Source organism: Neolamprologus brichardi, chromosome 3 (assembly GCF_056152115.1).
Source record: "Neolamprologus brichardi isolate AB-2024 chromosome 3, ASM5615211v1, whole genome shotgun sequence".
In the NCBI taxonomy this organism is placed as follows: Eukaryota; Metazoa; Chordata; class Actinopteri; order Cichliformes; family Cichlidae; genus Neolamprologus; species Neolamprologus brichardi.
In genome coordinates, this window is record NC_142106.1 from 48,740,107 (window position 1) to 48,767,441 (window position 27,335).

Sequence of the window (27,335 nt, forward strand, 5' to 3'; positions counted from 1 at the left end):
TTAATCTGATTAAAGGCTATTATTAGAGTTTCTTTTGCTGAAGCAAGCGATTAGGAATTGCAATTATAGCACTGCAGGGAAGAATATTTCAGAAATTAAGGAAATCAAAAAATGATGACTTGAGCTCAATGGTGGGCTGAGAACACAAGTCCATAAGTTCTCTATGAGCCTATCAATCTATCATCTTGATGCATTCTCAATCATCTAGGAAAATAAATCTCCAAAAGTTGATTCTGTTCATCTGGACATAGCGTATGAAGAAGTCACTTGGATGAGTGATGTCTCACATGTAAAAACTGAAAAAGAAGAAAGAGAACACCATCACAAATTCAAAAGCCTTCTCTCTTTAAACCTGTCAGCCTATTGTGGATCATTAAAACAATGGATGCTTGTGTACCAACCATAACTTATTTCATTGTGTCAGTTACTACAGTTACTACAGCTGTGTACACAGTGTGAAATAGTTAGATGCTATTAGTTTTATTTATTAGATTTATTTACACTTTAAAAATTCTAACAGGATATGTTCTTAAAGCGTAAGAGAAGTTTGGAATCTCTAAAACTGTGAAATTTTCCAAGGACTTAGAGAGGTTTTTCTCAGAAGAGGTTACAATTATTTGAAGAATTATACAGATACATGAACTTCATTTAGAAATCTCACTGGCAGTATACTGTATTCAGTGCACATGAAAAGGGCTTCATTTTATTTCATTTTATCTCCACTGTAAGATTCCCCAAAGACACAGTATGAGGGTCTATAAGCTGGAACACATTCATAATGTGAAAATACATTTTGCATGGCTTTAATATTATTTAACTTTTTATGTTTTATGTAGTTTAATGTAAAGGTTACTGTACAAAAAACAGTTGAGATGCGCAGATTTTTCACTAAAAACTTATGAAAATTAATTATAGCCCCTAATTTTCTTCTGTAATGTTTTTACCTGTTGCTGAAAGTGACCAGTAACTTTATAACAATAACTTCTCAACAACTATAACTCACTATAACTATTACTTAATGAGTAACCAATAACTTGTTCTAGCATAAATGCTATGGTGACTTCCAAACTTCAAAGTCCTTATTTCATCAACAACATAACATTTATTGAATTTGGTTTTATTCGGAATATTTGGAAACATCCAATTTGAATTCTTCTTATTATAGCATACAGTATAGTAGAATGGATTATGAGAAACATTGACAATTACAGGCAAAGCAATATCTATGAAAACATTGCTCTGAGTAAAATAAAGTGCAGTATATAACTACAACCAGTTCACTGATGTTCTCTTAAGGTCTTCTATGCATATTTGATGCACTTAAGGTGGTTTTTGAAGAAATGAAGCTGCAATTTGAATTCTGAGTCATTCTTTCTAGGATTTCTGAACTTGCGATAACGAGCACTTCTGGCTACATGTTGATGGTCAATGGATACATCACCACAAGTGGCAACAAGTAAATAGCCCAGGCCATCCATAAAGAACTCTAGATTAAAAAAAAAACAAGTATTTTAAAATAAAACATTTTGTTATCATAGCTAAGCAAAACTGGAAGCCCCCCCCCCCCCTTCTTGTCGCTTTTAAACCAAACTGAAATCTGGACCTACCTGAATGTGCTATCCACTGTAGCTTAGGGTCAAAACCCACCCTCTGTACAGCATCTGTACGGGCCAGGAAGAAGTTGACCACTCCACTGGCCAAAAAGCATTGTGGAACTGAATGTAATTTCTTATTAGACTTCCTGTATAAGCAGCCACCTTCAGTTTCTTCTCCTTCTTCATAGATAAGAGAGAAATAAAACTGATTCTCTTTTACTGACCCACCAACCTAAAAAGAAGAGAAACCGAAAAGCAAGCTATAAATATTGTCATGAACAGAGATGGGCAGTAACATGTTTACTTTTTTTCAAGCAATGAGTAAAGTAAGGGATTACTATTGCAAAAAAAGTAATTAACACGTTATTGCGTTACTAAACTGTGATTTTGTTTGTGAGAGTGTCTCATGACAATGACGTAAGAGCGTGCATGTCCGTGGAAGCAACAGACGTGTGCAGATTAACAATGAACAATATGGAGTGCGGGAGAGAGTACGACCATGCAGCGTTTAAAGTGTGGAAGTACTGACATTACTTTGAGTTTGATTCTGTAAAAAGTGATAAAACCATTAGCGTCCGCTGTTACTCTGCGTGGGAAGAAAAGTTCTTTCTACAGAGAAAAATGTAACTTCAAATCTGAGCAAACACTGAGCACGCTGCCACAGGAATGTGACATTCACAGAGAAATCCCCGGACCACCCCACTGACATGACTGCTGTGACAACGGGCAAACCCTCAAACTCCTGCAAACAGGTTAAAATAGATTTAAGAGCGACAGGACTCAGTGCTGCTGAGTCTTTGATTTTATTTATTTTCTGCTGTGTTTTACTTGTATATTAAAGAGATTAGAGATGAAAGATTAAAATATGATGGATTGTGCAGAAAAAAGAGAATTGGGCTGAAAGGTCTATTGCTTTATATTCAGGTTGTGTATCACGCTTTTAAAAACTAACTAAGTAACTAATTACTTTTGAAAATAGTAATCAGTAAAGTAATGGGATTACTTTCTTGGAGTAGTAATTAGTAGTAACTAATTACTATTTTCAAGTAACTTGGCCAACACTGGCCATGAACGCCGAACAGATAATTGTGACTTCTGTCGGATTATGATATTACTTTATGCCATGTTAGACCCCTAAGTAAAGATTGTGAATTATTATGTAGTTTTAGTTTGCATTATTCTCCTGAATTAGAAGAAGGTGATAACTATTACATTTGGTAAATTGATTTGCATTACATTAGACTGCTGATTTATTGTGAATGGATGATATTGTTTTATGATGCATTATACTGCTGAGTTATAAGAAAATATTGTTCACAGAAAGTCATCGCCTTATTTGTCTGATTAGAAGAGAACAGAGCATACTGTCCCATTTCATCAGGAGCAGATAAACAGGGAGCCAAGGTCGTAGCTTAGGCGCTGTGTGAGAAAGAATGTGAATGTTTAGGCTTTTATGATTAGGTGGGGGCCACTAGAGGCTATAAGAGTTTGATCAAGGCTCCACCATTTTGAGATCTGATGCTGTCTGCTGTATGGTGTCCATCTCCCACGCGTGTGTTCATTAAATCATCGTTTGACTTGACCCGGCCGGACCAGTGTGGTTATTTTTGGTTTTCCTCTTGTATCCATCCCCAATATTTGAACCCGTGACAGTTTTGGGGGCTCGTCCTGTGGTATTGGGATGGAAGTTTTGGAGGTTTGGACGGTCCGAGGTGGTTGAACGGGCAGGCACGAGCCAGTGGTCTGACGTGAGTGGGCAAGCCGGCACATTTAAAGGTGAGGCACAACCTGTTGAATGTAAATCCAAACTGTGCCAAATTGGACTGTATAAATTAAAAGTCTACTCACTGAAATTACTGGTGAAGGCCTGTTTTGATTTTGATGAAAAATCTCATGAGTTTTGAAACTTGAAATAAGCTTATAAGTTACAATACTGAGTTAGAGGCTCAAGATAAAGGAAAATAATACTGAGTTAGAGGCTCAAGATAAAGGAAAATAATACTGAGTTAGAGGCTCAAGGTAAAGTAAAATAATACTGAGTTAGAGGCTCAGGTAGTTTGATAGGGAATTGGTCAGTTTGTGAGTTAGAGGCTCCATTGGTCTAAAGGATTGCATCTGTGTTGGCCATGTTGAGAGTTAGAGGCTCCATTGTCCATAACGTTGCATCTGCGTCAGTCATACTCTTGTTTTAGAGGGTTGACGGCGGTTTAAAAGTATTATAAATTTTGTGAGAACGGTGGTTAGAGGCCACTAAGAGGCGCATAGCCCGGAGGTTACGCTCCCTCCTGGCCGCGGACGCGCGACCTTGACCTGTCGGCGAACAGGGTTAGTTCAGTTGGCTTGACTGTGGGGTACAGGGCATCCTGGAACAAGCTAGGAGTTAGAGGCTCCTTATCTGCGCTTTTTTGGACACTTTAAATTGAGTTAGGGACTTTAGAGATGAGGCCAGATACAGTTAGAGGCTGATACTGGTTAATTGATTACAAAAAAGTTGGACTTTCTTCGGTTGGACCCGTTATCTTAAATTTGTCAAAATTGTGTAGGCGCTAAAACTTTCAGGCCTGAGAGTGATTGTAAATATAAGACGTCTTTGTAATATAATAGAAAGTTGAGTGTGAAACGAGGCTGTGTGTGACAACAGTGCACTGCAGCGCTGCGAGCTATTTTTAGATAGTATGTGAACATGCAAATGAGGTGGCTGCTGTGAAGCCCACAGAGGACTTCCTGTTTAGCGTGTTATTGAGTTTTATAAGTATGATTTGCAAACAATGATACATGCCTGTAATTAAAACGCTGATTTTGCTGATTATAATATTACAAATAAAGTTTTGAATGACTACGGTGAATGTTTGATGTTTGGCTGAGTTTTGATATGGGAGAGACGGCTTCGCAGCTGCTGGGGGTAAGTGACCGGAAACTTGCATGCCCATAAAAGGCAACTGCCTGACTGTGTGAACTATGCACCAAGAGAGAGAGTAAAATTTAGGTAGATGAACCAAATGGATGTTGTAAGAAAAATAGTAAATGAATGTTTTAGTCTCTTAATACAGGTGGATTTCTCTCAACCAGGAGACCTGAGTACAGCAGCAAAAGGATAGATTAACAAAATTGGGATGACACACAGGCCAAGCTCTGGCTCAAAATTTTACAGGTTGACCTATCACTTTGTCCCCACCCGAAAAAGAAGCTTAAAGGACATCTTCTCCTCCAGTTATCGGTTACCATCACTGGAAATTTTCAGGCAAGTTTTTCACTGAATTGTTTTTGGCACCATGTGTCCCTGAATCTCACAAGCAAGCTCTAATTCCTGGCTGAAGACATGGAATGCTGTTATTTAAGGTGGGAAATCAAAATTTGGGAAACAAAATTAAAAACATACACAATTAGAGAAATGCCTTGTTTGAGAAAAAAGTTAAAATAACCCACCCACAAATGCACACACACGCAATGAAGAAACAGCTTACATTCATGAACACGTGAAGATTTTCCAGCAAGGTTAAAGCAGCAAAACTTAACATACACATGTTGTTAAATGATAAAGTTTATCCACTACTAACAAATAAACTCTCTGGGTTGCAGGACAACAACTTGACTTCAAAAAGACAGACACTGGTATGATAAACCAGTGATGAAATAATAAATTTAGTGGTTAAAAGAGTCAAATTGTGACATGTTTTCCTCTGATTGATTAATACAAGTGATTATTGAATGAAATAAAAATTCCTTTTTTGAATTATTAAACATGATCTTAAGAATTTTAACGTGTACCTGTGTTGTCCTGTCAACTTGGTGGGTTAGGAGTTGATTATATAGTGAGAAAAAACAAAAAAAAGGGGGGGAGAAGGCTGACACAGGGCCTGGCCCCTCTCTGAACAACACAGCCAAAACAACATCATTTTCCTGTTCGTCTGTTTTTGTTTTGTTTTTGTTTTTTCTCTTTATGCTTAATTACAGGCTGCTTTGTCGGCCCGGAAAGCCGAGGCTGACCTGGACTCCTGCTCTCCCCTCTACCATCTTTGCTCTCCCTTCTACCATCTTTGATGTGACCCTGACCAAATGCTACAGCAGCTGGACTCACAACAACAGCCTGAGAATGTCAACAGTGCTGCAGGAAAACGATCTCATGCAGCGGAGACGGAGAACGTTAAATCCAAGGCCCGTTTCACTACACGGGGGAGATTTCCAGACAGCTTCAGCTGACAGAGCTGTGACGAGATGCCTATTAAGCCCGGATGAAAAGTGAGGCCGAGCAAAGAATGCTGACCTTAACAACACTGCATTAAACCTGTGCAGGACAGTGACGGACCAACACGGAGGATCGGGCAGCAAAAAGGGCGTGCCAGAGACACGAGGAGTAACTGAGGTCAGAAGGCACCTCAGATTGGACAAAAGCAGCAGAAGAACATAAGCTGAAGGCACAGGTGTCGGGGCTCAGCCAGGAGCTGACCTCTGAGAAGAGCCGAACAGCAGAGCTGCAGAAGGCCGTGGAGCAAAGCAAGGAAAACATCAATAAACTTCAATCTGACGTGTACGGAAAAGACTCTGAGGTTTCTGCCCTCAGTGAGAGCTCAAGACATCAGAGCAGAAACTGAGCATGCCTCAGGAGGAGCTGGCTGCTAATCGAACCCATCAGTCAGGCTTGGAGTCCCAGATACAGGACTTAAAATCAGGCCGGAGCTTGCTGGAGCAGGAGGTTGTCAAACCTGACGAGAAGCTCCAACACAGGAGCAAACCCTGAAGAACCTACAGAAGCAAAAAGGGTCATGTTAAGGAGGAGCTGGACAAGGAGAAGATGCAGGACACTGGAGAAAAGGACTGCCTCAATTGGGGCCAGAACCAGTATGGAGAGAACTTTGGGCAGCAGCACCAATGGACCCAAACGGACTGAAAAGGGGGAGGCAGGACCCCAGAGCACGCTTCAGGCCATGGTTTACCCAGAACAGGAAAGTGATGAACACAAACACACACACAAACACACACATCTACATACACTGACTCAGAATCAAGAGAAACACACATATGAACACATATGCACTCGTTGATTGACTGAGAAATGACACACACACACGCACACAAATCGAAATGCTGATTCAATTCACTGAGAAGTGATCCACACACACATACACACATACACATGTTTGTGCAATGAAGAGTGATACACACACGCTGATGCAATGAAGAATGCTTTACTAACAAATGCTATGCTGATACGCAAAATGCTGCACACAAACCTCCAAATACAGAATTTGTTACAACAACAAGAAGTAATTGATTGTTAATTGGTTAAATGCATTTCATGTCACCCAGAGGGCATTTGTGTAGATTTAGGGGACAGGGTCTAAAGCAGTTTGGTTATGAAAACAATGTCTGTGAGTGATGTCTGTTTATGGCTCAAGGCCTCGACTGAATTGTTTACTGTGCTTCGCACAGCCTGATAAGGAGCAGTGGTACAGAGTGAAAATGATGAATTAACGGTGTGAGCCTTATTTCGGAGCGCCACATTTTTGTGATTGAGATTTAATTGAAGGAGGAACACACTGAAACATGAAAAAATAAATAAATTTAAAAAAAAGAAAGAAAAGGGGGCCAGCCCTTGGATTTACGTAAGCATCCCATGTGTATTTAACACAATTGCCTCAGGCTTTAAAGATCTGTACAAAATTCAACAGGAAATCATAGCTTCCCTGTATTTCCTATATTGTTGGCATGCTGGTGAGTGCTGTTGCTCCACAGTAAGAAGGTCCTGGGTGCAAGTCCACAGTCTGGCTAGTTTGCAGTGGTTTCTCTCTGGGTATTCTGGTTTCCTGCCACAGTGAAAAGTCATGAAGCTATTAGAGTTAGGTTAATTGATGATTCTAAATTATCCGTGAATGTAAGTGTAAATGGTTGTTTGTTTCTAGGTGATAGACTGGTGACCTGTTCGGGGTGCACCCTGCCTCGTAACCTATCACTTTAGAGTTATTTCCCAGCCCTCGTGCAATTAGGATAAAGATAGGAGGATGGTAGTTGTTGTAGACCCATTCAATTTTTATGGTAACCAGAATTTAGACTTTGTTGAACCGTAGGCAATATGAAGACAACATGTAGTATTTAAGGGACCAAGTAGAATTTGGATAAAAGTTATTGAATAGTGTTGAAATAAAATGACAGAATTGTGAAGGATTAAAATATTCCAGGAGCTTAACTTACTCCATCTGAACATGTCTTAATCGTGTAATATGAACTCAAAATGCACAGGTTTACTGAATATGAAAAGGTTGTGTTGATTTAACTCAGTTGTTTAAGTTTCTATCAAAGCGAAACATTTGTGTGTAACTAGTGTCCATTATTGAATCAAATAAGTCCAACATGTTTTTGTCAGTGCGAAAAGAAGTTATGGTACCTGTATTCCTACACAATATTGTCCCGGGACGGAGAAAAACTTTCTGGTGAAGTTTTGTTGATTTTGGGTTTTGCTTAAAACTAGGTTGATTTTATCAGTGAGGTTTGGATTGTTTTCTTTCTCTAAGAGAGAGAAAGATGGTTTTATGTTTGGACATGTTTCCAACGGGCCCCAGTATTTGTTATTATATGAGTATTTTATTGGTTACGTTTGTCTTTGCTTTTGTTACAGTGCACTGAAATAAGAACATCTGAGAGGAGTGATCCACCGGTGGTGATATTTTGGTATTTTGTGAGTTCCTGATTTAACAAATCAGCTCTTTAATCCAGGCCTGAGAGATTGAACTTTAAAGCGCTATAAAACATTCTTACTGAAAACAGTTGCAAAGTATTTTTCTCCATGATTATAATGGGCTCTGGAGAAATTCACTTATATGGGACATTGATCACATGAGAAGTCCTGAGCCTAAAAGGATTGCAGCGAGTCAATCCAGTCCAAAGAAACAAGGAACTGTTTTCCTTTAAAATGATGACGTCATCTTGCTGGTGATGGAGCCTCGAATAGGTTGCGTGTGAGACTCCATTATCAGCAATATCTGGTATGAATGTGTGTGAATGTATGCATGTGACTGGACTGTGATGGACTGACGACTAAAAGTTTAAACTGACTTGATACGGAGACAAAAACGGTACCGACTTTAGGATTAGTAAATGCCCACAAAAAATTCACCCAGCCTGTAAAAGAAGGGTGGATGTTTTGTCTCGCTTTGTTTTGTTTTTGCAGGAGTAGAAGGAGGACAGAGACTAAAGGGGGAGGCTGTAGCTTCACATGAGTGTGAACTGTAGACTTAACCCTTTGGTTGCTAATTTTGAGTTACTGATGTTTCCATCAAGAAAATTGTGTTTTATTAGCTGTGTTTCGATTAATGCATCACATTATATTGTTGGGAATGTTAAATGCTAAAATGGAGAGAAGCTTTGATTTCACTCATGACTGAAAATGTTATTATTAACCATAGCAGGCCACTGTAAAAAAGCCAATTAATTTTGATAGAGAAAAAAGCAAAAAAAACCCTCTATTAATGTCTATGAATAACAGGGGAATGATAGACTTGTTACATTTAAAATAGAGATATGTAATTACAAACACTGGTCCACGTCATTTAGGTTCTCCATTGAAATAGTCAATAATTTAGAAAAGTAAGATAGAACCGACAGGGGCATGTGCTGAGATGTGGTGCTGCACAAGAACGAGAGCAAAATAAAGAAAAATTATTGTGTTTAGCTTTGATAAATTAAAATTAAAATGTACCATTACACTCAGAGGATCAATATGAAATTGAATATATGCTAATTTTGTATGAAGTACATGACTGATAACTGTTCTGTCCTGAGCTTTTGTTTTTACAGCGCCCACTTGACCACACCAACAGTTTCTCGCCACCAAAATTGGGGACTTGCAAAGAATAGGGAGGAATATCATCAGAAGTGGGAAAGGTAAGCCCCGATGGGGGTGATAACATTATTAATTTCACGTATGGTCAAATTCTTAAAACTTGACCCCAAACATGAAGAATTCTTCAAACATTTAGAGACAGAGTGGAGTTCTAGATAAACATAATGTAGGATGGACCATTGGAATTAATAAGATGGTGAAAAACACGCAGGAAAAATGTTGATCATGTTGATTATGTTTATTCCAGTGTGCAGGGATTGGCTAATCTGACCAGGAAATGTTATAAATGGATTGTCGGAACAGTCAGCGTTAAAGTCACCTTTGACAGTCCAGACTAAGATGGCGTTGGACATCTTCAGGGCGGAAAAGGGTTGGTGTGACCAAGGTGTGGTTTGGCTTGTTGTATGTATATTTCAAGATGATATGGCTCTGGATGGACCAGTTACCAGGGCATGGAAGGAGGACAGACTTATTAAAGGAAGAGAAGGAATTTTCTGGGATTGGAGATCCTGTGGGTGAATGGTTGACTAAAAGCATGCATAAAATAAAAGCTATTTTTTGTTATTGATTGGTAATAGATTGATAATTGGCCACATTCACAGTTGTATTGACTTGTAGTGGACGTAGTCTACTTCATGTTTAAGCACTCTAATTAACAGATTGAAAATAGTGACATTAAAGGAAGAATATGCAGCGCCACCCTGTCAAATGCCAGTGCCGGTGGGGCTCAGGGATGAATCAGGTGAGCTGGATTCATGGCTGAATTAAAACATAGAGGCCTCTGCTGTGGTCAGTAAGGGATAAAAAGGGTGTGTTTTACTGTTATTTTAGCATCAGCATTATTGTTACATCAGAATCATATAACAAGCATTGCATTGAACATTTATTGAAGCTATTGACATATTAATATTTGTATTACAGTGATTGTTATAACCCCATGTTAATCTTCTATCTACAGGTGTCAAAAGTAGTCAACAAGTTCATGTTGAAGTGAAGTTCATAATAATACAGGTTTTGTTTGTAGACGATTGTGAAGACGCAGGCTCTGGGCGGAGCCCGGAGTTGAACAGATCTAACATGACAATTAAATTGATTTCATTCCCTAACAGAATAACAAGACTGGAGCAACGACACTGGATAGGAGAAAGTCTGATACTTTCTAAGATATGAGGTCACTAACCTTTTCTTTTAATTTTCTAGCTTCATTGAATGGACACATGGTAGAATTAGAAATGGCTAATTTGTTTATGTCTTTTATTAGAATGAGTGGTTTTAATCATTTTTATACATATCTTGCAAATGTGCTTATAATGAGTTGGCACTCGGTTTTTTTGAAGGTCATAAGCTTCGTTCGGCGATAGTCCGGACTGATAAAGTGTAGGAAATGCCTTGAGTGCAGCAGGCTAAATGCAAACACGCTTAAACACACATACACTAAATTAGGATAAGTCCTTGGGACATTCTGAATATTCTAAACAAATTCTGAATCACCAAAAAATCAGTAGACAGCAACATTAGATTGTTAGAGCTGGGAAGAGAGGTGTTTTGGTTTTCTGTCTCTTACAGAGGAAGGAACAGACACCAGACGAGGTCACAGATATACGAGGATCCTTGGCAGCAGAGACAGACACGGTGACTGCGGAAACATCAACTGGGTTCAAGTGTCATGGCATTTTGGGCTCCAGCTAGTCACCTCAAAAGGATGGATCCCATAAACACAGCAATAACCATGAAGGGGTTAAAGGAAATCCAGGAACACCACACCAACGACGTTCGAGAGGCTGTTGGTCATAAGGGGGACACGTTCCTGTTCCTTTTTCTGGGAAACACAGCGGTGACCCCAGAATACACAGATCATTGTTTGAAATCGGGGCAGAATAATCCCCTGATCTGTGCAACGACTAAAGGGTTGTCTAACCCCTGATGTTGAAGAAAGAAGAGCAGAGGATCACCCGACTGGAAGACACTGGTGCCTACAGAAATAAAATAAAGGTTAAAAGCTCCTCGGACAGAGGTTCTAGTCTGAGTACGTTTGGAGGGTATAAGGTAGCACCGAAATAAAGCTGTGGGAGAACTGGGGAGTGATGGGAGTATCATCTGTACCTACTGTTGTTGTTGTAATAAAAGTTTTTCTTGCATCTGAACTGCGCAAACACAGAGGTCATCTCACATATGGTTCACCCAACAGGGGGACAAAGGGCCTAAGGAGTAAGGAGAAATGAACCCGGCAACACTGGATTGCAGGGTGTAAGTGAGCTCTTTAAGTCTAAAGAGCTCATCAGGGGGAATTGTCGGATTATGATATTACTTTATGCCATGTTAGACCCCTAAGTAAAGATTGTGAATTATTATGTAGTTTTAGTTTGCATTATTCTCCTGAATTAGAAGAAGGTGATAACTATTACATTTGGTAAATTGATTTGCATTACATTAGACTGCTGATTTATTGTGAATGGATGATATTGTTTTATGATGCATTATACTGCTGAGTTATAAGAAAATATTGTTCACAGAAAGTCATCGCCTTATTTGTCTGATTAGAAGAGAACAGAGCATACTGCCCCATTTCATCAGGAGCAGATAAACAGGGAGCCAAGGTCGTAGCTTAGGCGCTGTGTGAGAAAGAATGTGAATGTTTAGGCTTTTATGATTAGGTGGGGGCCACTAGAGGCTATAAGAGTTTGATCAAGGCTCCACCATTTTGAGATCTGATGCTGTCTGCGGTATGGTGTCCATCTCCCACGCGTGTGTTCATTAAATCATCGTTTGACTTGACCCGGCCGGACCAGTGTTGTTATTTTGGTCTTCCTCTTGTATCCATTCCCAATATTTGAATCCGTAACACTTCTTTTTCTGTTTGTTTTTTTTAAATCAAAACCAAGTCTTTATCGCAAACTAGTTTATGAGGTGGCTAACCTTTTGTACTGTAGTTGACTTAATAAAATGGTCTTCAGCTAAGCTTGGTCCTAACTGTGTCTAACTTTTGCTTGTTATTGGTTGTAACTCTGAATAACAAGAAAAAAAAATCTGATTGGCCACTTTATTGGCTTGCTAAATTGCACTTTGATGCAGCTTAAAAAACAGTCCTTTATTCTAACTTGTTTTTCTTTTTGGAATAGTCAAATAATGCTGATCAGTTGGGTTGTAGTCCAACACAAACTCCAAGTTTAATGACAGCTTCAGTTTACAACTGATATTTGAAACACAACCTAAACCTCTCAACCACTTCCTCCTGCTCACTGTTTACAATATAATACATGTGACTGTGGCTTTTATGCTACATGCTGTACAAAAGGTTATTCCTGTTCCCGTAAAAGTGCAAGGTTTATGATCAGTCTTATCAAAAAGGAATGAGCCTTGGTGGTGATGGTGGAATGGGCGTATTAGGTCACACTTAGAATGCAAACATCTGATTTAGCTAAAGAAGAAAAAAAATCTGACAAAAACACAGAATTCTCCAGTTAATTTAGTGTAGCAGGAATCTAGATCACATTAGTGATGAAAATGATCAACAAATTGGGGGGGGGGGGGGGGGGTGCTTACAACTGTTAACAGAAATGGATATATATACATATATATTATGTACATAGATCAGTTAGTGTTCTATTTAAAGAAGAAAACATAAATCAGATAACATGAGCTATTTCATTCTCACCACATCCAGTTCAGGGACCGCCTCCATCATCTCCACAAGCTTCTCTATCTTTGTCTTCTCTGTAAACAAAAAGTCATCATCCACCCACAGGAAGTACTTGGTGGTTACCTGGGAAACAGCCAGATTTCTGCCTGCAAACCAGCCCTGAGGATGAAAACATATTTTACAGTCTGTTTTAATGGTCCTTTACCCTCTGAGGTGTAAGTAGTCACTTGTGACATTCATTACTTCTAGACTGGACTATTGTAATTCAGTATTATCAGATTGTTCTGAAAGTTCCTAAAATCACTAATCCAAAACACTGGAGTCTAATCTTAAAAGCTGCAAACTTTTTCTTCTAAAAGCTTACACGTAGGGCTGGATGAAGGCACACTTGACTACCCTCAGACTACTGGATGATTTCATGCGATGCACTGAGCATTTCCTCTCCACTCTTCTTATATTTAGGGGATGAGTGATTTAAAGTCTAATTCTAGAAAAGAAAAAAGCATAAAATCCTATATTTTACTATTTTAATAAATCCTTCAATAATTATACTGCTCTGTCCAAGATGTCTGATAAAACTCAGTATGAATAAAAACCCCCACAAAAAACACAATCTTACGTTCTAAATGTCTATGCATACCTGTGCTGTAGGCATGATGTAATGTTTTCTCCGGTAATGTGCTCTGGTTCAAAGTTGTCATCTGCAACAATAACTTTTATGGTGCTATAGAATTTTCGGATACTGTCCAACAAGACCTTCAGCTGTTCGTACCGCAGGAAGGTCTTTGTGGCGATGGTAACTTGAGAGCTGATATCTGACAGACAGAAGCAAAAAAATGTTTCAAGAAAATAAGACAGATCATCTGCTACAGAGTAGAATGAGTTTTGTGCAAACTGTGCAAATTGAACAGCAAACTTTTCATTGCTGAAGCCGCTACACTGAAGTGCTGCAGCAAGGTCGTTGTTGCCTGTTGTTGTGGTAACCCCCGAACCAAATGGTGGACACCAGAGGTGAAGGGAGCCACCAGGCTGAAGTTGTGTCGGGCTTGGTTAGCCTGTGGGACTCCAGAGGCACCTGAAAGGCCAAGCGGAACGCAGCTTGAGCAGTGGGTGAAGCAAAAAACTTGAGTGTGAGAGCAGTTCAGAGCGGCCATGGAAAAAGACTTTCGGACTACCTTGAAGAGATTCTGGCAAACCTTCTGGCGACTCAGGAGGGGAAGGCAGTGCTCTACCTGCACTGTGTATAGTGCGGATGGAGCGCTGCTGACTTCGTTTGAGAACATTGTCGGGCAGTGGAAAGAATACTTCGGAAGGAATACTTCGAGGACCAGCTTAATCTCACTGGCACCGTGAAGGAAGCAGAGTCTAGGGACACATTATTTTTCGCATCTGGTTTCTAAGCACTCAGCCAAAGGAGTTATAGATTTAATAATCCACAAGGAACAAAAACAAATTGTGAAGGGGAATTTAACTTAGAATACTTAATATTTTAAGTGGCAGCACGGTGGCACGGTGGTTAGCACTGTTGCCGCACAGCAAGAAGGTCCTGAGTTCAATTCCAACATCAGGCTGGGGTCTTTCTGTGTGGAGTTTGCATGTTCTCCCCGTGTTTGCGTGGGTTCCCTCCAGGTACTCCAGCTTCCTCCCACCGTCCAAAGACATGCAGCTTGTGGGGATAGGTTAATTGGATAATCAAATTGTCACTAGGTGTGAATGTGCGAATGAATGTGAGTGTGAATGGTTGTCTGTCCCTGTGTGTTAGCCCTGTTAGCCCTGTCCAGGGTGTACCCTGCCTCTCGCTCTATGACAGCTGGGATAGGCTCCAGCGCCCCCCGCGACCCTGAAAAGGATAAGCGAATGGATGGATGGATACTTAATATTTTAACAACACACTATTCCCACTAACTAGTAGTAAGATACAAAATAAAACCAAAGAAATAATTGGGTTGGCATATACTGTGAAAGAACCTTCATAAAATTCATGGTTTTCCTGCATTTCTCTCTCTCTCTCTTTTAATACCCTTGTTTAAAAAGTAGATTCCTACCTGTCCCCATGTCATACAGGACTGGTACATGAGGCTGCTTGATGGCAATAGCGAACACAGCTTTATGGTTTTCAAACTGGAAAGTTACTAAAAAAAGAAAAAGAAAAAATACTTATTGTACACTAAAAAGAAGATTTGGGCTTAAAAGACAAGACTGAGTTCCCAGACAATGCAGACCAAGGTCTCCAGTGTTGATATGGTAGACTGTGCTAGTATAGGACACTTTGACCAGCACGTCATTGAGCAGCTCCAGGCTCCCGGACTTGATTATCAATTCTTTCTCACCAGAACCTGTGAATTACAATTTCACAACATTTCATTCCAGTGTCTTCTTTAGATTGAAGTTTGATTGTGAATGTCATAACATATCAAACCCATCATATCATGCAGTGACCCCTCCATGCCCTATTCATACTTTCAGGACATAAATGTTCTGCTATAGAATAAAGTTAATGACTCAGAACATATTTGTTCCTGATTTGCAGTGACCCACCCTTTTAAAGGATATATCAGACACAAATCAAGCCAACAAATTAACCTCCACAAAATAACAGATTTGTTTAGTATAGGAGTTCTAGCTTTTTTTGTCACCAATTTGTATATAAACTGATGAGAAGTGGAATCTCACCTTCGACTGTGACCTCTGCTGGTGAAATATCTGTGGTCAGGATCCCTTTAGAGACTTTTAAGACCACCTAGAATAGAAAAATCTGAATAAACTAAAAAGTACTCCAAGTATTCATACTTACACAGACATCTGTGACATCATTCATTTTAATCACAGTGACAGTAAATGCTGGATATAAATTTACATACAATCACAGAAAATTGTTTTCATTTTTAATTTACCTAATTTCTTGTGGTATTTGATTTAGATGTATTATCTTATATTTGAAAGCTGGCCCCAGACCACAACCACAAAACCAGACTCAGTGTCCTGGCCTGATGTTACTGCAGGGCTTTATGTATGCAGCTAGCAAAATGCTAAAGAGAGCTTAGGGGCCATCCACATGGGAAGCACATGACAACCAGAGACCAAAAAAAGTTATTACGGTAATGTAAATAAGTGACTTCAAGTGAGAATGAATGAAGAAAAGCACTGGTGGGGCAACTGGATAGGTCCTGAGTTAGACTTTATACATTAAAGTAATTATATTATTTGAGAAATAGCTTTGGTTTAATAATCATTTAGCAAATTATAAAATTCATATTACTAACACTCTGGCTTTAAATATCCAACTCATCTTCAGCAAAGTATCTAGGGCCTGACAATTTTGCTTACGGTGGGGTTTCTGTCTTCAACTCAAACTCAACACCAAAATGGCTTCATTTGCAAATGACAAAGAATTATTCCTACAACATAAAGAATGCAAATTCAACATCTTTGTTTCTTTAAATCTCTATGATAATAGTATTAAAATGAAAGTTACCAAGAGCTTCTAAGGTCATCACAATTACTATGAGGAAATTTAAAGTTTTACCAAGCAGAAATACTACAGTGGCAGCCTTGAAGTTCACTGTTTTTTTAAATGAAACATACAGACCTACCTTTGGAGAAATATTTGATACCCATCTTGCACCTCTACTATTCTAACAGAGTTTGTTGAGATTTGCCTGTCAAGCTGAACTGTTTTATGACACTAACCTTGTAGCTGCTCCTTTTTCCTGCATGCAGCTGTAAACCTAAAATTAAAATGACCACACTGTGACAGCATCCCATGATGGAAAGAAATAGATACGTCAGTGGTTATATTGACCATATAACAAAGAAAATTTAAAAAGGCAAATGATCAAGGAAGTGACTGAACATGTGAAAACCGAGATCCACCTTCCTGTCTGTAACCATGGTAGCGCTACCCTGAAATTGTGTTTGATAATATATGACATGCTGCAGTGCCCTATTTGGCAGGATCTCTTTTATTACTCATTACCTATGTATTTCTTCATGTCTCACCTGGTATGACAGAGGAGGACAAGGGCTTTACTGTGTAAATTGGATACTGCAGAGGAGAGTTGGGCAAAGCAAACAGCTTCTTGGACAGTACAGAAGTTGTCCTGTGGAAGAAATGAAGTGTATGCAACACAGATCATTTTGACTGATCAAGTATAATGACCACAAAGCAACAAATAAGTACTGTGAGGCCAAAGGTCAATCTAAGTAGTGGCATTATTGGATAAGCAATACATTTATCCATATGGGAAATAAAGCATGTAATCATGTTTTCAACAAACATGGAATCATTTCAGTGTGGCTAAAAAAATGAAAATAGTTAAACACCTCTTGAGTTTTGTTTTTTTTTAGCTTTTGAGATTTAGTAATATTAGATGTGGTTCCGCCCCAACTGCTGGTGCTTTGCCCTGCCCCTGTCCCGATCAACATTTCTCACTTTTTAAGAGCTGGTGTGACTAGACCTCTATTCTGTGTGTCAACGTCATACATTTCTGGGCCCTATACTACAACGTGAGATCAACATACCCAGGGTATCTTTCTATTGTTAGGATTAATGTACTTTAAGTAAATTTTCAAAATATTCGTCTTTAAATAATAGTAATAAATATTTAAGTGCAGTTTTTCATCCTAAAAGAAAATAAGGCAGAAACATAAAAGGTTATTTGAACAGCTTCACCTTTAAACTCTGAGCCAACATTATTCTGTACATTTGGCGTCGGTACCAGAGAAAATGCATCAACATGATCCACCCTGGAATCCTTGGAAGCGCTAAAAAAGTGCACGTATACATGGCGTGCGATCTGGGAAGCACGCGCGAGTCAGAACTTGGATGCGGCAGGTCCTTGCCACTAGCGATCATGGCTGTTTAGAACTTTTTTCGGCCGCCAAACAGCGCTGCCTTCTTCCGGTTGACCCGATGTTATCGGAGCATGCTCACCCATTGCAGTTTTATTCGTCGCAATGCCAAAGGTATAGGAGGGGAAGTAATAAGCTGGACGTTATGTTCCTAACTGAGACATAGCTTTGCGCTGGTGAAGTGGCACCTTTGCTGGAACATTGCCCAGGTTGTCTGGGATGGGAGACGGGGTTGCCTCTATCATCAAAGACTGTTTTAAATGCAAATAGATTTTTTTTTTCCTCATTTGACTCCCAGCTCCTGACTTTAAGCTGTCCTGTGGTTCTAACTATAGTTACCTTTTATCCACTTAAATATATTGGCCCTGTCTCAATATGCGTACTTGTGCATACTTGCGTTCTCATGTACTCGTGATATGGAGACCAAGTACTGTTCCAATTCAAAGTACGCATCAAGCCGAGAACGCGAAAAATTCCCGGATTTGTCCTTGCTCTGCCCATTTTATCGAGCATGCATCGGTGGTGACTTGTGTGGACTTGGTACAGCCAGTGGCGGTCCTAGCCTGTTTGGCGCCCTGGGCGAACACTCCCTTTTAATTTTGCACTCCAGTATGAACATTCATCCCCCAACCCGAGGTTCACCACAACATAACCTAACAGACCTACACCTTAATTCACAGATTCACTTTGTCTTTATTTCTGGGATTTCACACAACCCAGGATTCAAATCATGAATACATAATGGGCTTGGATTTACAACATTGTGAATGAAATGTGTTTTATTTGGAAGCAGCAGCCCCCCCTCCCCTTTTGACGGGTCGTGTGTGAGACTTTAAATCATCAAACTGTAAATTTAAAATTGTTATTGATCCCTTTACCCCGAGTCCTAAAGTGTATATTTATTTTCTTACTCTTCTTACATATATTGTTTGTTTATTTGCACTGCTGTAACTGGAGCCTCGTTGTCTCGTCTCTCTATATACTGGACTGTCTGTAGCGGAGATGACAATAAAGTTTACTTTGACTTCGGCAGCGAGCAGGCGCACCGAGGGCTCTCGCACTCACTTTTCGTGTATAGAATTTCGAAAAAACATCGGTGCAAATTATAAGTCTGTATCATAATGTCGGGTGTTTTCGTGTTTATTGGTTTGTTTTTATTTTGTTTTACTTTGCGAGTTGGTTATTAGACGCTGCTCCAGCCGGTCAGAAAATCCCCCGCCGCCCCGCCCTCTCCTCTCTGCGCCGCAAGCAGCAGGCGCACCTCGCAAACGAAGGGCGCCCTTACTCCCAGCAAATGGGCGATAGAAAACTGATCGGTGCCTGTGACATTCCCAATATGCGCTGGCTGATGTCGGGGCAGCATGAGTACGAGCATTTTTTATTTTTTTGCCGATGCCCGTGATGCCGCCCCCCACCACGATGCCGCCCTGGGCAACCGCCCGTGTCGCCCGTATCTAAAACCGCTACTGGGTACAGCTAAATATCCCAGAATGCATTCCGTCCAAAACTCAAACGCGGCAATGGCGGAGGACCGCGGCTAAAAAATATTACTTTTTCTGGGTCACAAAATAAACTTTTAAGATATTTTCAGGCGAGGATGTAGCTGTGTAAACTTCAAATATCTACTCAGTTTATCAAGATATCATATATTTCTATATATTTCCAAACGTGCTCCGATGTTTCTGAGGCCATGGTTCTCAGCCGGAAAAGGGTGGAGTGCCCACTCCGGATAGGGGATGAGTTCCTGCCCCAAGTGGGGGAATTCAAGTATCTCGGGGTCCTATTCGCGAGTGATGGGAGAAGGGAGCTGGAGATCGACAGACAGATTGGTGCTGCGGCTGCAGTGATGCGGACGCTGCACCGATTTTATTTGTTCCTGAGTAAATTGGTTTGGCTGAGATTAAAGTTAAGCTTCATAACATATTAATCACAGTTAAATTAAGAGGGGACGGCAGTAAAAACTCCAGACCTGTGACATCATCAAGTACGCTGGTGTTCCAATTGTACAAATCGCGAGTCCGTACTCGCGTTCTCGGCAAGTCCGGTCTCGCCGAGAACGCGAGTCTGTACTTGAGAAAGGGCTCTTGACTTGTTGATTTCAGAATTGTGTCTGGGCCAACATGCAAGGGCTACACCCTAGACGTTGTCCTGGGGTACCTACTGAATCTATCTGTGACTGAAACCTGTCTTTTACCTATTTTAGAACATTTAGCAATTTTATTTGATCTTTTAATTCCTACATCTCCAGCCTCTGAGAGGGGAAATTGTTGTTTTCTTTGTATCTGCTGCCTTTTGTTGTTCTTGTACATTCTTTTAATGTAACCTTTTATTGTTATGCTATTGACCTGCAGCTTTGAAACTGTGTTGACTTGTCTAAATTAGAAGCTTGTCTATCTGCCATTAGTAGCTGGTTATCTGATCATTTCCTGCTTCTTAATACTGATAAGACCGATTTGATGGTCATTGGACCACAAAAATTTAAGTACTTGTCCCAAAATTTCACCTTGAAAATTGATGTCATAAATTGCAAAGACAAGGTAAAGATTTGGGTGTGTGGTTTGACATGGTGCTCTCCTTTGAGTCCAATGTGGAAGAGAAAACAATGACTGCCCTTTATCACCTAAAGAACATAGAACATATCTAAAATCAGGCAAGTTTTATCACTGGACACTGCAGAGGTACTTGTCCATGCATTTGTGCCTTTGCATTTGATTATTATAAAGCTCTTCTTTCTGGGTTACCGAAGGAAGGTTTTAAAGGTTTGTAAATGATACAAAATGCAGCTGCTCGCATTTTACCCCTTGTGCTCCCCTTCGGGGCAGCTCCGGACCCCGGGGCTCCCAGAGTACCCCTGGGTCGCATTTCACAGGCCGCGCATCAGAGTTGGCTCCCGCGCCCCGTACACCCACGTTTCCCTCCCTGAATGCCATTCCCGTTTCAATTTTTCTCCTAGTTTCGGGCAGGCTCTATCACGTTCGTCCATGGGAGGCCACTGTTAAAGGGTAATTTATAATTCCAACATTAGCGTCCGCTTCAATATCGCTACCATCTGGGTTTGTTATTTTCAACCTTAAACTCAGCAGTGTGTCATTTAAATCCAGGTAATGCAACCCGTTTCCAGGCACATAAAATTCCAGAGGTCCCCGATCTGTGAGCGCTGTTACTGGTAAAATTTCTGAATAACTGTCATGGTCCTGGGTCGGTGACCCAGCGCTTTCAGTTGATGATTATCACTTTCTAGTTTATTTCTGATCTTGTATTGGTTGTTGGTGTTTGGTTGTGTTTATCTTCCCTACCTGCGTCTCCCTCGGTGCTCTGTTCATGTCCTCGTGTTGTTGTGTAAAACAGTCTGTGTGTTTCCTGTTTTACTTTGTAGGGTTGTGTCTCGTTATGTCCATTGGTTCCAGCTGTGTCCCCGCCTGTCTGCCATTACCCGATTACCGTGTGTGTATATATAGTGGGTGTCGGTCTGTGTTCGTTGTCGGCTCGTCTGTGTTTCATGGTGTCCTGTTCCTCGTCTGCGTCTCTCTGCCACTCACCCCGTTCGTATGATCTCCGGTTTGTTATTTAGCTCACCCAGTTTAGGTTTATGTTCTGTCCTGCCCTCAGTTGTGTTATTTGTGCACTGTAAATAAAACCCTCACTCATATCACCATATCGGCTGTCTGCATTTTGGGTCCTCCTTTTCCTCCACACCACACGGCTCACCCCGCCAGCCGTGACAGTACGAGCCGACCAAACATGGACCCAGCAGCATCCGCACCCTCCCAGGAGTTTCGGGAGGAATTGATTGACTCCGTGTCAAGGTTAGTTAACCTGTGGCTTGAGCATGAGGGGGAGGAATTTCACCGCGCTGTAGAAGCCAGGCTACAGCAGCTAATCTTTGCTCACTCCTGGCTACTGGACTCACTTCACCCGCTCGCACAGAACTTCATTCTGAACGAGCTCCGTCTTCACCCCCCGGCTGCTACCACCCACCCTGCAACTCATGCTTCACTTCCGACAGAGGATGTTCTGCCCGGCCCGTCAACCCAGCCTTCAAGGGGGAAACGGCGCTCACGCTGCCGACGCTCCTCGCCACAGTCGGACCTGGGGATTTCTGAGCGGCCGGCTGTGGTGAGTGGACAAGACACTCTTTTGGTTTCGCCTGAACCTGTGACTGTTTGTACCGGGGGTGTGTTTTTTGAGCCAGCGGCCCAGCCGGTAGCTCGGTTAGCTGCCCAACAACCACTAGCTCAGTTAGCCGCTCAGTCGTCACCTCCGTCACATTCAGCCTCACGACCCATTGCCCAGTCATTACCACAGCCAGACCGACTACAAACTACGTTGCAGTCCATAGCCCGGTCAATAGCTCAGTTGGTAGAAGACTCATCAGCTCAGCCACCAATTCAGCCATCATCTTCACCATCTCCTCTGGTACAGCAAGCCATAACAGTTCAACCCATAAAGGACAGTTCAACAACTTCTTATCCCAAGCAGAGAGACAAACCTAATGACTACAAAAACGTCCCTCAAGAGCTGGCCAGTTCTGAGACTGAGACGCACTCCAGGGCCTCCCCAGAGGCTGGGTTTCAGCCCCCAGCAGACTCTGGACCCCTGGAGGTAAAGACGCCAGCTGAGGACTGCACCCGGCTGTCGCTGCCTGAGCTGAGTCAATGCTCGGTGCAGCTGCAGTCAGCTTTGTGTTTGCCAGAGGCCACCGTGCCTGCTGGTTCTGATCCGTTCCTGCCAGAGGCCCGTGCGCCTGCTGGTTCTGATCCGTTCCTGCCAGAGGCCCGTGCGCCTGCTGGTTCTGATCTGCGCCCGCCAGAGGTCCCCGTGCCTGCTGGTTCTGTTCTGCGCCCGCCAGAGGTCCCCGCGCCTGCTGGTTCTGTTCTGCGCCCGCCAGAGGTCCCCGCGCCTGCTGGTTCTGTTCTGCGCCCGCCAGGGGCCCCTGTGCCCGCTGGTCCTGAGACTGTTCTCGCTGGAGGGCCCGAGGAGCCCGTCCAGCCTCCTGACTCGTCCGCTGGAGGGCCCGAGGAGCCCGTCCAGCCCCAAGACTCGTCAGCTGGAGGGCCCGAGGAGCCCGTCCAGCCCCAAGACTCGTCAGCTGGAGGGCCCGAGGAGCCCGTCCAGCCCCAAGACTCGTCAGCTGGAGGTTCAGGAGAACCCAGCCAGCTTCCTGCCTCGTCAGCTGGAGGGCCCGAGGAGCCCGTTCAGTCTTCTGCCTCGTCAGCTGGAGGGCCCGAGGAGCCCGTCCAGTCTTCTGCCTCGTCAGCTGGAGGGCCCGAGGAGCCCGTCCAGTCTTCTGCCTCGTCAGCTGGAGGGCCCGAGGAGCCCGTCCAGTCTTCTGCCTCGTCAGCTGGAGGGCCCGAGGAGCCCGTCCAGCCGCCAGCTGCAGCCTCAACGTCCTCGCCGGCTGCCACTCCATCCACGCCGCCGGCAGCAACAGCAGCTTCATCCACGCCGCCGGCAGCAGCCGTGTCTTCATCCTCGCCAGCTGCAGCCTCAGCTTCACCCACGCCGTCGCCTGGTCCAGCTCCGGCTTCATCGTCGCCTGGTCCAGCTCCGGCTTCATCGTCGCCTGGTCCAGCTCCGGCTTCATCGTCGCCTGGTCCAGCTCCGGCTTCATCGTCGCCTGGTCCAGCTCCGGCTTCATCGTCGCCTGGTCCAGCCTCTGCATCCGCTTCGCCTGGTCCAGCCTCTGCATCCGCCTCGTCTGGTCCAGCCTCTGCATCCGCCTCGTCTGGTCCAGCCTCTGCATCCGCCTCGTCTGGTCCAGCCTCGGCTTCCGCCTCGTCTGGTGCTGCAGGGGCCACGCCACCTTCAGGTCCCAAACTGCCGCCTCGACATCGGCGGTCATCTGCCAGGCCGCTTGTTGGGCGTCATCATCGATATGGACGACCTCCCACAGGCCGCCGCTACCTTCCGCGCGGCCGGCCTCCGGACTTGTGTCGTCGCCGCCGTTGCCGTCCGCACGGTCGGCCGCCTGACCTGTTTCCCCGTCGCCGCCGTTGCCGTCCGCACGGTCGGCCGCCTGACCTGTTTCCCCGTCGCCGCCGTTGCCGTCCGCACGGTCGGCCGCCTGACCTGTTTCCCCGTCGCCGCCGTTGCCGTCCGCACGGTCGGCCGCCTGACCTGTTTCCCCGTCGCCGCCGTTGCCGTCCGCACGGTCGGCCGCCTGACCTGTTTCCCCGTCGCCGCCGTTGCCGTCCGCACGGTCGGCCGCCTGACCTGTTTCCCCGTCGCCGCCGCTGCCGCGTGCACGGTCGGCCTCCTGAACTGTTTCCACTTCGCCGCTGCTGCCGTGTGCACGGTCAGCCTCCTGAACTGTTTCCACTTCGCCGCCGCTGCCTTCCGCGCGGTCGGCTTTTGGACCTGTGTTGTCAGCCTCCGGGCCGGCCTCCTGAACTATGTTTTGGGACCCTGTTCTTGGACTCCAGCATGTGTGTGATGTGTTTTGGACAATTCGTTTGGCCCACTGGAGCTTGTTTTTTGTTTGGTTGTGGTCCCTCCGTCCTGGGCCCCCCGCCGCCCGCCCTGGGTTGGTCGTCTGTTTTTGTTTTGGGCTGTCTGGAGCCAGCCCTTGGAGGGGGGGTACTGTCATGGTCCTGGGTCGGTGACCCAGCGCTTTCAGTTGATGATTATCACTTTCTAGTTTATTTCTGATCTTGTATTGGTTGTTGGTGTTTGGTTGTGTTTATCTTCCCTACCTGCGTCTCCCTCGGTGCTCTGTTCATGTCCTCGTGTTGTTGTGTAAAACAGTCTGTGTGTTTCCTGTTTTACTTTGTAGGGTTGTGTCTCGTTATGTCCATTGGTTCCAGCTGTGTCCCCGCCTGTCTGCCATTACCCGATTACCGTGTGTGTGTATATATAGTGGGTGTCGGTCTGTGTTCGTTGTCGGCTCGTCTGTGTTTCATGGTGTCCTGTTCCTCGTCTGCGTCTCTCTGCCACTCACCCCGTTCGTATGATCTCCGGTTTGTTATTTAGCTCACCCAGTTTAGGTTTATGTTCTGTCCTGCCCTCAGTTGTGTTATTTGTGCACTGTAAATAAAACCCTCACTCATATCACCATATCGGCTGTCTGCATTTTGGGTCCTCCTTTTCCTCCACACCACACGGCTCACCCCGCCAGCCGTGACAATAACATTTGTCCTCAATTGAAAACTGAGTCAGTGGTGCTGTAAACAGATCCAATTCGCTCAAGGTGCATTCGCTTGATCGTTCGTGAAGTAAAGACATTGTTGTTTGTTTCATAGTTGTTTTTTAGAAAATATCTTGCTTAGACTTGCGTCCTGTACGTCTGACGGTTTTACCAGTCTGCCTCTTTTTCACAGTTTTCTTCGGCTTTTTAAACTCTGTCAGCCTCTGACCCAGAGGACGTTTTAATGGTCTACGTGAAATTATGCTCAGCCCCGAGCCCTCTTGCTGTTCTGGTGTGTTCGAATGAGTCAAATTCGAGAGTGAGGAGGTGACAACATCTGAAGCAAAGCCTTTGACAGCAGGTTTCAAATGAGGTTTTTGCGATGCTCACACCCCGCTTTATGAACCGGGTTACAAATCTAAACAATTTTGAGAAAATAGATACTGTTCCTCCTCCGTAAATTACAGGCGCACCTGAAAAGCCGGGCAGACCATTACCAGCCTGCGTTTCGTAATACCGTATACATCTATTATTATCCATATTGCTATGAGTTATGGCAGATACTTGACAGGCTGGAAATGTAGCTTGACTATCGTTTTGCCGTAGGTAAAGTTTACAGGCTCGTTCTGATCGGTTTTGATTTCAATATGGATATTTTTGATGTGTTTGCGAGCCACAGGAATGTAATCTGGTTTGTTAAAACACAGGGTGATGATATCTCCGTAATTACCCTCTATTTTGACAGTACGCAGTAGGGGGGAGTAGCTATCACCCACGAGCTGTAACGCTGCTATATCAGAATAACAGAATAGATGATAACACCCTGCCTTTATATCTGCAGGATATGGGGCAAATTTGCGCTCGAATCGCTGCCAGACACCTGCTGGGACACCAAGCATATATGCGAGAGGCGGGAAAAACCTGAGTTGATATATGCCTCCAGATGTGAATTCAAACTTTTTAACATTTGGGTGATATTTTAGATAAATATCCGATTCGATACGCCTGAGGCAGGCTTCAACCACTGCTCTCAGCGTGTTAGCGTCCTCATAAAAGCCGGCGCGTATTTTTGTTTTAACCACGTCATCAGGCCTCTGCTCAGCATCACCCTTTTTCCTCCATTCAAAATAAGCCTTATCATTCGGGAGATTAAGCCATGTATAGGGATATGAAATTTCAGTGAGAGCCACCTCCCACGCCCCATCGAGATTGAGATGCTGGGCCAAATCAACACGGAAGCAGCTACTGGTGTTATTTTTAAATACATTCAAATTAGCGTTTGATGGTAGCTTTGATGGTTTGATGGTTCAGGCCAGTTCCTCCATTTCACCAGGAAATAAATCTGTCCCCTCTGTTTACGTTTTGAGAGAATTTTGTCCATGTGATAGAGCTTATCCATGACAAGACCGATTTTCTGCAGCTCATGCTCGTAAAAACTACCGATAATTTCTTCCCCATCGTAATCTTTGATTTTATAAACAGGAGGGTCTCTAGGTATGCATTGGTCAATAGTAAATATCTCACCGGTGAATGTTTGCTCATACCGCTTATCAAACACACCTCTAACTTTAGACAGCCTCACGTGATCTCCCTTTTTAAATTTCATGGGCTTTTTTCTACAACAAGAAGAAGAAGAAGTGCTAACGCTGTGTTGTATGAATTTACTTGATTCGGGGCCATTTTTATGGAACGATGATAACTAGTGTTATAGCTGTGTAATAAATCTTGTAACACATCGACATTTCTACGTGTATTTGCAGCAGTGAAATATCTATACATTTTACTTTTAAGAGTTCTATTAAACCTTTCACAGACTGAGGCTTTTAGATCGCTCCCTGTAGCAAAATGATTTATACCATGCTTTTTCATTAAAGATTGAAAACTGGAATTAAAAAATTCCTTACCACTATCTGTTTGTAGCTTTTGAGGAATTTGGCTATCTTTTAAGACATAGTCAAAAGCCTTAGTGACTTGAACGCCTGTTTTGTTTTTCAAGACTCTTGCATAAGCTTTTTTTTAGAGAAAATATCTATAACTGTAAGTAAATATTGATAGCCATCGTTATGCTCGGATAACGCTCTCATATCACAAAGGTCTGCTTGGTATTGATTAAGAGGTCTGGGGACAAATACGCGATTTCTCGGAAAGCGCAGGCGTGCAGCTCTGTGCAAGGTGTAAGCATCCTGTTCTGCAAGGAACTGCTGAGCTGTTTGCGCGTTAATCTTTGTACCAGTCTCATCCTGTACGCTTTTAATCAATTGTTGCACACCGCAAAAACTACCAGGGTGA

At 43.0% G+C, this 27,335-nt stretch overlaps 1 pseudogene; it reads right to left on the reverse strand.

Annotated features, from left to right (window-relative positions):
* Positions 1–1,301: 1,301 nt before the first annotated feature.
* On the reverse strand, positions 1,302–22,220 carry LOC148105030 (beta-1,4 N-acetylgalactosaminyltransferase 2-like; annotated as a pseudogene).
* Between the last annotated feature and the right edge of the window lie 5,115 nt (positions 22,221–27,335).